The following is a 13,834-nucleotide window of genomic DNA, read 5'->3' as shown; positions in this document are numbered from 1 at the left end:
ATCTGTTACGGACAGAGTGGACTAAGTTTTGTAGACCTTACGCTTTGCCAACGTTTTAAAAAACATTTGCGTTGTTTTGAAGGAGCGCATGGGCAAATTGAGATTTTGCACACACGCACCTCACAGAGTCGGCGTTCCCTAACGGAAATATACGCAACGAGCAAATAGGATCTCGTTGCGTCGTTCTTGGCTCTGCAACTCCTTGCATGGCCTGCCCACTGTGACTAAATTTTCCCCATTGGAAACAACAGGCTGTGGTCTATCTTGGGTTAGTCATAAACATCTTTGCAAGAGCTACTGCTTCTTCTTCGGTATCATGGCATTCGCACGTTTTGTTTGTGCATGCTGCCACCTACTGTGTTGTGTGGTACTGTGTCCACCTACTGTGTTGTGTGGTACTGTGTCCACCTACTGTGCTGTGTGGTACTGTGTCCACCTACTGTGTTGTGTGGTACTGTGTCCACCTACTGTGCTGTGTGGTACTGTGTCCACCTACTGTGCTGTGTGGTACTGTGTCCATCTACTGTGCTGTGTGGTACTGTGTCCATCTACTGTGCTGTGTGGTACTGTGTCCACCTACTGTGTTGTGTGGTACTGTGTCCACCTACTGTGTTGTGTGGTACTGTGTCCACCTACTGTGCTGTGTGGTACTGTGTCCACCTACTGTGCTGTGTGGTACTGTGTCCACCTACTGTGCTGTGTGGTACTGTGTCCACCTACTGTGCTGTGTGGTACTGTGTCCATCTACTGTGCTGTGTGGTACTGTGTCCATCTACAGTGCTGTGTGGTACTGTGTCCACCTACTGTGCTGTGTGGTACTGTGTCCACCTACTGTGCTGTGTGGTACTGTGTCCACCATCTAACATCTATATACCACTATTACATACCACCAACTAACATCTATATACCACTATTACATACCACCATCTATATACCACTATTACACACCACCATCTAACATCTATATACCACTATTACATACCACCATCTATATACCACTATTACATACCACCATCTAACATCTATATACCACTATTACATACCACCATCTAACATCTATATACCACTATTACATACCACCACCTATATACCACTATTACATACCACCATCTAACATCTATATACCACTATTACATACCACCATCTAACATATATATATACCACTATTACATACCACCATCTATATACCACTATTACATACCACCATCTAACATCTATATACCACTATTACATACCACCATCTAACATATATATATACCACTATTACATACCACCATCTATATACCACTATTACACACCACCATCTATATACCACTATTACATACCACCAACTAACATCTATATACCACTATTACATACCACCATCTAACATATATATACCACTATTACATACAACCATCTATATACCACTATTACATACCACCACCTATATACCACTATTACATACCACCATCTAACATCTATATACCACTATTACATACAACCATCTATATACCACTATTACATACCACAACCTATATACCACTATTACATACCACCATCTAACATATATATATACCACTATTACATACCACCATCTATATACCACTATTACATACCACCACCTATATACCACTATTACATACCACCAACTAACATCTATATACCACTATTACATACCACCAACTATATACCACTATTACATACCACCATCTATATGCCACTATTACACACCACCATCTATATACCACTATTACATACCACCATCTATATACCACTATTACATACCACCATCTAACATCTATATACCACTATTACACACCACCATCTATCATCTATATACCACTATTACACACCCCCATCTTTATACCATTATTACACACCACCATCTATATACCACTATTACATACCACCATCTATATACCACTATTACACACCACCATCTATATACCACTATTACACACCACCATCTATATACCACTATTACACACCACCATCTATATACCACTATTACACACCACCATCTATATACCACTATTACATACCACCATCTATATACCACTATTACACACCACCATCTATATACCACTATTACATACCACCATCTATATACCACTATTACATACCACCATCTAACATCTATATACCACTATTACATACCACCATCTATATACCACTATTACATACCACCATCTATATACCACTATTACACACCACCATCTATATACCACTATTACACACCACCATCTATATACCACTATTACATACCACCATCTATATACCACTATTACATACCACCACCTATATACCACTATTACATACCACCAACTAACTTCTATATACCACTATTACACACCACCATCTATATACCACTATTACATACCACCAACTAACATCTATATACCACTATTACACACCACCATCTATATACCACTATTACATACCACCAACTAACATCTATATACCACTATTACACACCACCATCTATATACCACTATTACACACCACCATCTATATACCACTATTACATACCACCATCTATATACCACTATTACACACCACCATCTATATACCACTATTACATACCACCATCTAACATCTATATACCACTATTACATACCACCATCTATATACCACTATTACATACCACCATCTATATACCACTATTACACACCACCACCTATATACCACTATTACATACCACCATCTATATACCACTATTACATACCACCATCTAACATCTATATACCACTATTACATACCACCATCTAACATATATATATACCACTATTACATACCACCATCTATATACCACTATTACATACCACCATCTATATACCACTATTACATACCACCACCTATATACCACTATTACATACCACCATCTATATACCACTATTACATACCACCATCTATATACCACTATTACATACCACCATCTATATACCACTATTACATACCACCATCTAACATCTATATACCACCATTACACACCACCATCTATCATCTATATACCACTATTACACACCACCATCTATATACCACTATTACATACCACCATCTATATACCACTATTACATACCACCATATACCACTATATACCACTATTATTACATACCACCATCTATATACCACTATTACATACCACCATCTATATACCACTATTACATACCACCATCTATATACCACTATTACATACCACCATCTATATACCACTATTACATATCACCATCTACATACCACTATTACATACCACTATTACATACCACCATCTATATACCACTATTACACACCACCATCTATATACCACTATTACATACCACCATCTATATACCACTATTACACACCACCTATAATCTATATACCACTATTACACACCACCATCTATATACCACTATTACTGACTCCATAATTCATAATGGTGACGTTAATTGACTGATATTTTCTCATAGAACAAAACCTATAAGATCTCCTAAGCCTGTGTTTACCTCAGACCTTATTTTCGGGCGTTTATCCCAAAACCATAATCTTTCCCCATTCATTTCCGCCATAGGAATGGCTGAACGAACCAGAGGAAACTCATATAAGGGTTTTCAGCTGGCAACGTCTATAAAAACCAGTACATATACTTGGGGTCCTTGGAGTATCACCTTTCCAATCATCTCTGTTTTCTCCGCTTATCAGATGGCGCTGTTGCATGGTTTCAAGTCTGGGACAGTAAGTGACCGGTATGTTGGTAAACATCGCCATCCAGTGGACAAGACTGAACGTGCACCTGGTGGTCTGTCACGTCACAGAAGTCCCATAGCAGTTGAGACATGGTCATTTCCACTCTTGGTACTGTGGCTAGAATGTTCCAGACCAGTAGTCTAACAGAGTAGTGTTGTCTCTATGGTCCAGACCAGTAGTCTAACAGAGTAGTGTTCTGTCTCTATGGTCCAGACCAGTAGTCTAACAGAGTAGTGTTCTGTCTCTATGGTCCAAACCAGTAGTCTAACAGAGTAGTGTTGTCTCTATGGTCCAGACCAGTAGTCTAACAGAGTAGTGTTCTGTATCTATGGTCCAGACCAGTAGTCTAACAGAGTAGTGTTCTGTATCTATGGTCCAGACCAGTAGTCTAACAGAGTAGTGTTGTCTCTATGGTCCAGACCAGTAGTCTAACAGAGTAGTGTTGTCTCTATGGTCCAGACCAGTAGTCTAACAGGGTAGTGTTGTCTCTATGGTCCAGACCAGTAGTCTAACAGAGTAGTGTTCTGTCTCTATGGTCCAGACCAGTAGTCTAACAGAGTAGTGTTGTCTCTATGGTCCAGACCAGTAGTCTAACAGAGTAGTGTTGTCTCTATGGTCCAGACCAGTAGTCTAACAGAGTAGTGTTGTCTCTATGGTCCAGACCAGTAGTCTAACAGAGTAGTGTTGTCTCTATGGTCCAGACCAGTAGTCTAACAGAGTAGTGTTGTCTCTATGGTCCAGACCAGTAGTCTAACAGAGTAGTGTTGTCTATATGGTCCAGACCAGTAGTCTAACAGAGTAGTGTTCTGTCTCTATGGTCCAGACCAGTAGTCTAACAGAGTAGTGTTGTCTCTATGGTCCAGACCAGTAGTCTAACAGAGTAGTGTTCTGTCTCTATGGTCCAGACCAGTAGTCTAACAGAGAAGTGTTGTCTCTATGGTCCAGACCAGTAGTCTATCAGAGTAGTGTTGTCTCGTTGGTCCAGACCAGTAGTCTAACAGAGTAGTGTTCTGTCTCTATGGTCCAGACCAGTAGTCTAACAGAGTAGTGTTGTCTCTATGGTCCAGACCAGTAGTCTAACAGAGTAGTGTTGTCTCTATGGTCCAGACCAGTAGTCTAACAGAGTAGTGTTGTCTCTATGGTCCAGACCAGTAGTCTAACAGAGTAGTGTTCTGTCTCTATGGTCCAGACCAGTAGTCTAACAGAGTAGTGTTGTCTCTATGGTCCAGACCAGTAGTCTAACAGAGTAGTGTTGTCTCTATGGTCCAGACCAGTAGTCTAACAGAGTAGTGTTGTCTCTATGGTCCAGACCAGTAGTCTAACAGAGTAGTGTTCTGTCTCTATGGTCCAGACCAGTAGTCCAACAGAGTAGTGTTGTCTCTATGGTCCAGACCAGTAGTCTAACAGAGTAGTGTTGTCTCTATGGTCCAGACCAGTAGTCTAACAGAGTAGTGTTCTGTCTCTATTGTCCAGACCAATAGTCTAACAGAGTAGTGTTGTCTCTATGGTCCAGACCAGTAGTCTAACAGAGTAGTGTTGTCTCTATGGTCCAGACCAGTAGTCTAACTGAGTAGTGTTGTCTCTATGGTCCAGACCAGTAGTCTAACAGAGTAGTGTTGTCTCTATGGTCCAGACCAGTGGTCTAACAGAGTAGTGTTGTCTCTATGGTCCAGACCAGTAGTCTAACAGAGTAGTGTTGTCTCTATGGTCCAGACCAGTAGTCTAACAGAGTAGTGTTGTCTCTATGGTCCAGACCAGTAGTCTAACAGAGTAGTGTTGTCTCTATGGTCCAGACCAGTAGTCTAACAGAGTAGTGTTGTCTCTATGGTCCAGACCAGTAGTCTAACAGAGTAGTGTTCTGTCTCTATTGTCCAGACCAATAGTCTAACAGAGTAGTGTTGTCTCTATGGTCCAGACCAGTAGTCTAACAGAGTAGTGTTGTCTCTATGGTCCAGACCAGTAGTCTAACAGAGTAGTGTTCTGTCTCTATGGTCCAGACCAGTAGTCTAACAGAGTAGTGTTGTCTCTATGGTCCAGACCAGTAGTCTAACAGAGTAGTGTTGTCTCTATGGTCCAGACCAGTAGTCTAACAGAGTAGTGTTGTCTCTATGGTCCAGACCAGTAGTCTAACAGAGTAGTGTTGTCTCTATGGTCCAGACCAGTAGTCTAACAGAGTAGTGTTCTGTCTCTATGGTCCAGACCAGTAGTCTAACAGAGTAGTGTTGTCTCTATGGTCCAGACCAGTAGTCTAACAGAGTAGTGTTCTGTCTCTATGGTCCAGACCAGTAGTCTAACAGAGTAGTGTTCTGTCTCTATGGTCCAGACCAGTAGTCTAACAGAGTAGTGTTGTCTCTATGGTCCAGACCAGTAGTCTAACAGAGTAGTGTTCTGTCTCTATGGTCCAGACCAGTAGTCTAACAGAGTAGTGTTGTCTCTATGGTCCAGACCAGTAGTCTAACAGAGTAGTGTTGTCTCTATGGTCCAGACCAGTAGTCTAACAGAGTAGTGTTCTGTCTCTATGGTCCAGACCAGTAGTCTAACAGAGTAGTGTTGTTTCTATGGTCCAGACCAGTAGTCTAACAGTAGACAAGGACATCCCTGCCAGCCAAACTCTCCTCTAACCCGGACGACGCTGGGCCAATAGGTAGATGATCAGCATCAGTCAGTTCAGTAAGCGCTGTGAGTAATCTCTGAGTCCTCTGAGTGAGCAGGTTAGTGACTGAGTGACTGAGTGACTAGCAGGTCAGGATAGAGTGAGGGTGAGCAGGACACTAGGTCCCCACAGTCCCCACTCTCCCACGCTGAATAGCCTGAAGAGACACCGGGTCCCCACAGTCCCCACTCTCCCACGCTGAATAGCCTGAAGAGACACTGGGCCCCCACAGTCCCCACTCTCCCACGCTGAATAGCCTGAAGAGACACTGGGCCCCCACAGTCCCCACTCTCCCACGCTGAATAGCCTGAAGAGACACTAGGTCCCCACAGTCCCCACTCTCCCACGCTGAATAGCCTGAAGAGACACCGGGCCCTCACAGTCCCCACTCTCCCACGCTGAATAGCCTGAAGAGACACCGGGCCCCCACAGTCCCCACTCTCCCACGCTGAATAGCCTGAAGAGACACTAGGTCCCCACAGTCCCCACTCTCCCACGCTGAATAGCCTGAAGAGACACCGGGCCCTCACAGTCCCCACTCTCCCACGCTGAATAGCCTGAAGAGACACCGGGCCCCCACAGTCCCCACTCTCCCACGCTGAATAGCCTGAAGAGACACCGGGTCCCCACAGTCCCCACTCTCCCACGCTGAATAGCCTGAAGAGACACCGGGTCCCCACAGTCCCCACTCCCCCACGCTGAATAGCCTGAAGAGACACCGGGTCCCCACAGTCCCCACTCTCCCACGCTGAATAGCCTGAAGAGCCACTGGGTCCCCACAGTCCCCACTCTCCCAAGCTGAATAGCCTGAAGAGACACTGGGCCCCCACAGTCCCCACTCTCCCACGCTGAATAGCCTGAAGAGACACCGGGTCCCCACAGTCCCCACTCTCCCACGCTGAATAGCCTGAAGAGACAGGGCCCCCACAGTCCCCACTCTCCCACGCTGAATAGCCTGAAGAGACACTGGGCCCCCACAGTCCCCACTCTCCCACGCTGAATAGCCTGAAGAGACACCGGGTCCCCACAGTCCCCACTCTCCCACGCTGAATAGCCTGAAGAGACAGGGCCCCCACAGTCCCCACTCTCCCACACTGAATAGGCTGAAGAGACAGGGCCCCCACAGTCCCCACTCTCCCACGCTGAATAGCCTGAAGAGACAGGGCTCCCACAGTCCCCACTCTCCCACGCTGAATAGCCTGAAGAGACACCGGGCCCCCACAGTCCCCACTCCCCCACGCTGAATAGCCTGAAGAGACAGGGCCCCCACAGTCCCCACTCTCCCACGCTGAATAGCCTGAAGAGACACTGGGCCCCCACAGTCCCCACTCTCCCACGCTGAATAGCCTGAAGAGACACTGGGCCCCCACAGTCCCCACTCTCCCACGCTGAATAGCCTGAAGAGACACTGGGCCCCCACAGTCCCCACTCTCCCACGCTGAATAGCCTGAAGAGACACTGGGCCCCCACAGTCCCCACTCTCCCACGCTGAATAGCCTGAAGAGACACCGGGTCCCCACAGTCCCCACTCTCCCACGCTGAATAGGCTGAAGAGACACCGGGTCCCCACAGTCCCCACTCTCCCACTCTGAATAGCCTGAAGAGACACTGGGTCCCCACAGTCCCCACTCTCCCACGCTGAATAGCCTGAAGAGACAGGGCCCCCACAGTCCCCACTCTCCCACTCTGAATAGCCTGAAGAGACACTGGGCCCCCACAGTCCCCACTCCCCCACGCTGAATAGCTTGAAGAGACAGGGCCCCCACAGTCCCCACTCTCCCACGCTGAATAGCCTGAAGAGACACCGGGCCCCCACAGTCCCCACTCTCCCACGCTGAATAGCCTGAAGAGACACCGGGTCCCCACAGTCCCCACTCTCCCACGCTGAATAGCCTGAAGAGACACCGGGCCCCCACAGTCCCCACTCTCCCACGCTGAATAGCCTGAAGAGACACTGGGTCCCCACAGTCCCCACTCTCCCACGCTGAATAGCCTGAAGAGACACCGGGCCCCCACAGTCCCCACTCTCCCACGCTGAATAGCCTGAAGAGACACCGGGCCCCACAGTCCCCACTCCCCCACGCTGAATAGCCTGAAGAGACACCGGGTCCCCACAGTCCCCACTCTCCCACGCTGAATAGCCTGAAGAGACACTGGGTCCCCACAGTCCCCACTCCCCACGCTGAATAGCCTGAAGAGACACCGGGCTCCCACAGTCCCCACTCTCCCACGCTGAATAGCCTGAAGAGACACCGGGTCCCCACAGTCCCCACTCCCCCACGCTGAATAGCCTGAAGAGACACTGGGTCCCCACAGTCCCCACTCCCCCACGCTGAATAGCCTGAAGAGACACCGGGCCCCCACAGTCCCCACTCTCCCACGCTGAATAGCCTGAAGAGACAGGGCCCCCACAGTCCCCACTCTCCCACGCTGAATAGCCTGAAGAGACACTGGGCCCCCACAGTCCCCACTCTCCCACGCTGAATAGCCTGAAGAGACACTGGGCCCCCACAGTCCCCACTCTCCCACGCTGAATAGCCTGAAGAGACACCGGGTCCCCACAGTCCCCACTCTCCCACGCTGAATAGCCTGAAGAGACACCGGGCCCCCACAGTCCCCACTCTCCCACGCTGAATAGCCTGAAGAGACAGGGTCCCCACAGTCCCCACTCTCCCACGCTGAATAGCCTGAAGAGACACCGGGTCCCCACAGTCCCCACTCTCCCACGCTGAATAGCCTGAAGAGACACCGGGCCCCCACAGTCCCCACTCTCCCACGCTGAATAGCCTGAAGAGACACTGGGTCCCCACAGTCCCCACTCTCCCACGCTGAATAGCCTGAAGAGACAGGGCCCCCACAGTCCCCACTCTCCCACGCTGAATAGCCTGAAGAGACACCGGGCCCCCACAGTCCCCACTCTCCCACGCTGAATAGCCTGAAGAGACAGAGCTCTTCTCACAGCCTGTATTTCCCTACCGGGGAGCATTGCAAACTGTCGGTCGGGTTTTTCGACCTGGTTACATTCGGAAAAGTATTCAGACCCCTTGACATTATCACATTTGCTTACGTTACAGCCTTGTTCTAAAATTGATTTTTGTTTAATATCTTCATCAATCTTCACACAATACACCATAATGACAAAGTGAAAACAGGTTTTCAATTTTTTTTTGCAAATTAATCAAAAATATTAAAACAGAAATACCTTGTTTACATCAGTATTCAGACCCTTTGCTATGAGACTCAATATTGAGCTCTGGTGCATCATGTTTCCATTGATCATCCTTGGGATGTTTCTACAAATTGATTGGAGTCCACCTGTGGGAAATTCAATTGATTGGACATGATTTGGAAAGACACACACCTGTCTATATGAGGTCCCACAGTTGACAGTGCATGTCAGAGCAAAAACCAAGACATGAGGTTGAAGGAATTGTCCGTAGAGCTCCGAGACAGGATTGTGTCGAGGCACAGATCTGAGGTGGTGACCAAGAACCCGATGGTCACTCTGACAGAAATCTAAAGTTCCTCTGTGGAGATGGGAGAACCTTCCAGAAGGACAACCATTTCTGCAGCACTCCACCAATCAGGCCTTTATGGTAGAGTGGCCAGACGGAAGCCACTCCTCAGTAAGAAAGGCACATGACAACCCACTTGGAGTTTTCCAAAAGGCACCTAAAGGACTGTCAGACCATGACAAACAAGATTCTCTGGTCTGATGAAATCAAGATTGAACTCTATGGCCTAAATGCCAAGTGTCACGTCTGGAGGAAACCTGGCATTGTCCCTACAGTGACGCATGGTGGTGGCAGCACCATGCTGTGGGGATTTCTGTCACCGGCAGGGACTGGGAGACTAGTCAGCATTGAGGGAAAGATGAACGGAGCAAAGTACAGAGAGATCCTTGATGAAAACCTGCTCCAGAGAGCTCAGGACCTCAGACTGGGGCAAAGGTTCACCTTCCAACAGGACAACGACCCTAAGCACACAGCCAAGCCATGGCTCAGGACATGTCTCTGAATGTCCTTGAGTGGTCCAGCCAGAGCCCAGACTTGAACCTGATCAAACATCTCTGGAGAGACCTGAAAATAGCAGTGCAGCAAAACTCCCCATCCAACCTGACAGAACTTGAGAGGATCTGCAGAGAAGAATGGGAGAAACTCCCCAAATACAGGTGTGCCAAGATTGTAGCGTGATAACCAAGAAGACTCAAGGCTATAATTGCTGCCAAAGGTGCTTCAACAAAAAGTACTGAGTAAAGGGTCTGAATACTTATGTAGGTCATGTGATGTTTCAGTTTTTTTCTTTTTAATACATTTGCAAATTTCCTAAACCTGTTTTTGCTTTATCATTATGGTGTATTGTGATGTCATTATGGGGTATTGTGATGTCATTATGGTGTTTTGTGATGTCATTATGGGGTATTGTGATGTCATTATGGGGTATTGTGATGTCATTATGGGGTATTGTGATGTCATTATGGTGTATTGTGATGTCATTATGGGGTATTGTGATGTCATTAAGGGATATTGTGATGTCATTATGGGGTATTGTGATGTCATTATGGGGTATTGTGATGTCATTAAGGGATATTGTGATGTCATTACAGGGTATTGTGTGTAGATTGATGAATGGGAACAAAACTATTGAATCCATTTTAGGACAAGGCTGTAACGTAACAAAATGTGGGAAAAGTCAAGGGGTCTGAATACTTTCTGAAGGCTCAACACAGCGGCTTTCATTTCCGTCAACTACCAAGTCGGCTCTTTTACAATGGGGGGTCAATGGGAAAGGCTCTTTTACAATGGGGGTCAATGGGAAAGGCTCTTTTACAATGGGGGTCAATGGGAAAGGCTCTTTTACAATGGGGGTCAATGGGAAAGGCTCTTTTAAAATGGGAAAGGCTCTTTTACAGTGGGGGGTCAATGGGAAAGGCTCTTTTACAATGGGGGTCAATGGGAAAGGCTCTTTTACAATGGGGGTCAATGGGAAAGAATGTTTGTTTTCCCCAATTTGTGGACCAGGAGAATTCCTTATGAGGTGAATATGGACTGGGGGTATAAAGTGAGGGTGAGCAGCTTGCTAATGGAGGATGACAGAGGGAAGGATGGAAAAGAGGGAGGAGCAGGTATGTTTTCCCTCTCACCTAAGAAGCTGGTGAACAGAGCTTTAACAGGGCTGCGGCAGGGCTCTGGGTGAAGATGGGATTAGCTCTAAGCTCCCAGCAGATGCTCCATCTCCTTTGAGCTCATCTCAGTTTAGCATGGAAAGCTCCTAACTCTATAGAGAGGCTGGACGAAGAGGCTTATTCTGTTACAAATTAAGCCAAAGGGGGTGTCGGGACTAATGCCAGCACACAGCAGCAGGTTACTAGTCCAACGCTCTAACCACTAGGCTACCCTGCCACCCCTAATGCCAGCACTATAGCACACAGCAGCAGGTTACTAGTCCAACGCTCTAACCACTAGGCTACCCTGCCACCCCTAATGCCAGCACTATAGCACACAGCAGCAGGTTACTAGTCCAACGCTCTAACCACTAGGCTACCCTGCCACCCCTAATGCCAGCACTATAGCACACAGCAGCAGGGGGTCACACATAGAAACACTTATCTAAATCACAGCACAGATTGTAAGGGTACACATCCTGCTTTTACTTCCTGCTTTGCTCCTATGGGTCCACTCACAATGGTCCACCCGTTATGACATCATTGACTAGAATGGGGAGACCTGTTCTAAAAACGAAAGGATTAAATTGCGTACAAGATCCAACAGAAACGTGATATTCACTCTAACCAGAGAGAGATTCACATACTGTAGGCACTCAGAGAGAGAGAGAGAGAGAGAGAGAGAGAGAGAGAGAGAGAGAGAGAGAGAGAGAGAGAGAGAGAGAGAGAGAGAGAGAGAGAGAGAGAGAGAGAGAGAGAAAGAGAGAGGGAGGGAGAGACAGAGAGAGAGAGGGAGAGACAGAGAGAGAGAGACAGAGAGAGAGACAGAGAGAGGGGAGAGAGAGAGACAGAGAGGGAGAGAGAGAGAGAGAGAGAGAGGGAGAGAGAGAGAGAGAGAGAGACAGAGAGAGAGAGAGAACCTCCCATCTCCCATCTCCCCTCACCTGTCTTTGTGCTGGTCTCCACCCCCCACCAGGTGTCTCCCATCTCCCCTCACTTGTCTTTGTGCCTGTCCCCCCCCCCCACCAGGTGTCTCCAATCTCCCTTCACCTGTCTTTGTGCTGGTCTCCACCCCCCACCAGCTGTCTCCATCTCCCTTCACCTGTCTTTGTGCTGGTCTCCACCCCCACCAGGTGTCTCCCATCTCCCCTCACTTGTCTTTGTGCCTGTCCCCCCCCCCACCAGGTGTCTACCATCTCCCCCCCTGTCTTTGTGCCTGTCTCCACCCCTCACCAGGTGTCTACCATCTCCCCTCCCCTGTCTTTGTGCCTGTCTCCACTCCCCACCAGGTGTCTTCCATTCCCCCTCACCTGTCTTTGTGCCTGTCTCCACCCCCCACCAGCTGTCTCCATCTCCCTTCACCTGTCTTTGTGCTGGTCTCCACCCCCCACCAGGTGTCTCCCATCTCCCCTCACTTGTCTTTGTGCCTGTCCCCCCCCCCCACCAGGTGTCTACCATCTCCCCTCCCCTGTCTTTGTGCCTGTCTCCACCCCTCACCAGGTGTCTACCATCTCCCCTCCCCTGTCTTAGTGCCTGTCTCCACTCCCCACCAGGTGTCTTCCATTCCCCCTCACCTGTCTTTGTGCCTGTCTCCACCCCCCACCAGGTGTCTCCATCTCCCCTCACCTGTCTTTGTGCTGGTCTCCCCCCCCCCACCAGGTGTCTCCCATCTCCCCTCACCTGTCTTTGTGCTGGTCTCCACCCCCCCCCACCAGGTGTCTCCACCCCCACCAGGTGTATCCATCTTCCCTCACCTGTCTTTGTGCCTGTCTCCACCCCCCACCAGGTGTCTCCATCTCCCCTCACCTGTCTTAGTGCTTGTCTCCACCCCCCACCAGCTGTCTCCATCTTCCCTCACCTGTCTTTGTGCCTGTCTCCACCCCCCACCAGGTGTCTCCGTCTCCCCTCACCTGTCTTAGTGCTTGTCTCCACCCCCCACCAGGTGTCTCCGTCTCCCCTCACCTGTCTTAGTGCTTGTCTCCACCCCCACCAGGTGTCTCCGTCTCCCCTCACCTGTCTTTGTGCCTGTCTCCACCCCCACCAGGTGTCTCCGTCTCCCCTCACCTGTCTTTGTGCCTGTCTCCACCCCCACCAGGTGTCTCCGTCTCCCCTCACCTGTCTTAGTGCTTGTCTCCACCCCCCACCAGGTGTCTCCGTCTCCCCTCACCTGTCTTAGTGCTTGTCTCCACCCCCCACCAGGTGTCTCCGTCTCCCCTCACCTGTCTTTGTGCCTGTCTCCACCCCCCACCAGGTGTCTCCGTCTCCCCTCACCTGTCTTTGTGCCTGTCTCCACCCCCTCACCTGTCTTT

Source organism: Oncorhynchus masou, chromosome 2 (genome assembly GCF_036934945.1).
Source record: "Oncorhynchus masou masou isolate Uvic2021 chromosome 2, UVic_Omas_1.1, whole genome shotgun sequence".
Lineage (NCBI taxonomy): Eukaryota > Metazoa > Chordata > Actinopteri > Salmoniformes > Salmonidae > Oncorhynchus > Oncorhynchus masou.
The sequence above is the reverse complement of the archived record's forward strand: the minus strand, read 5'-3'. Positions refer to the sequence as shown.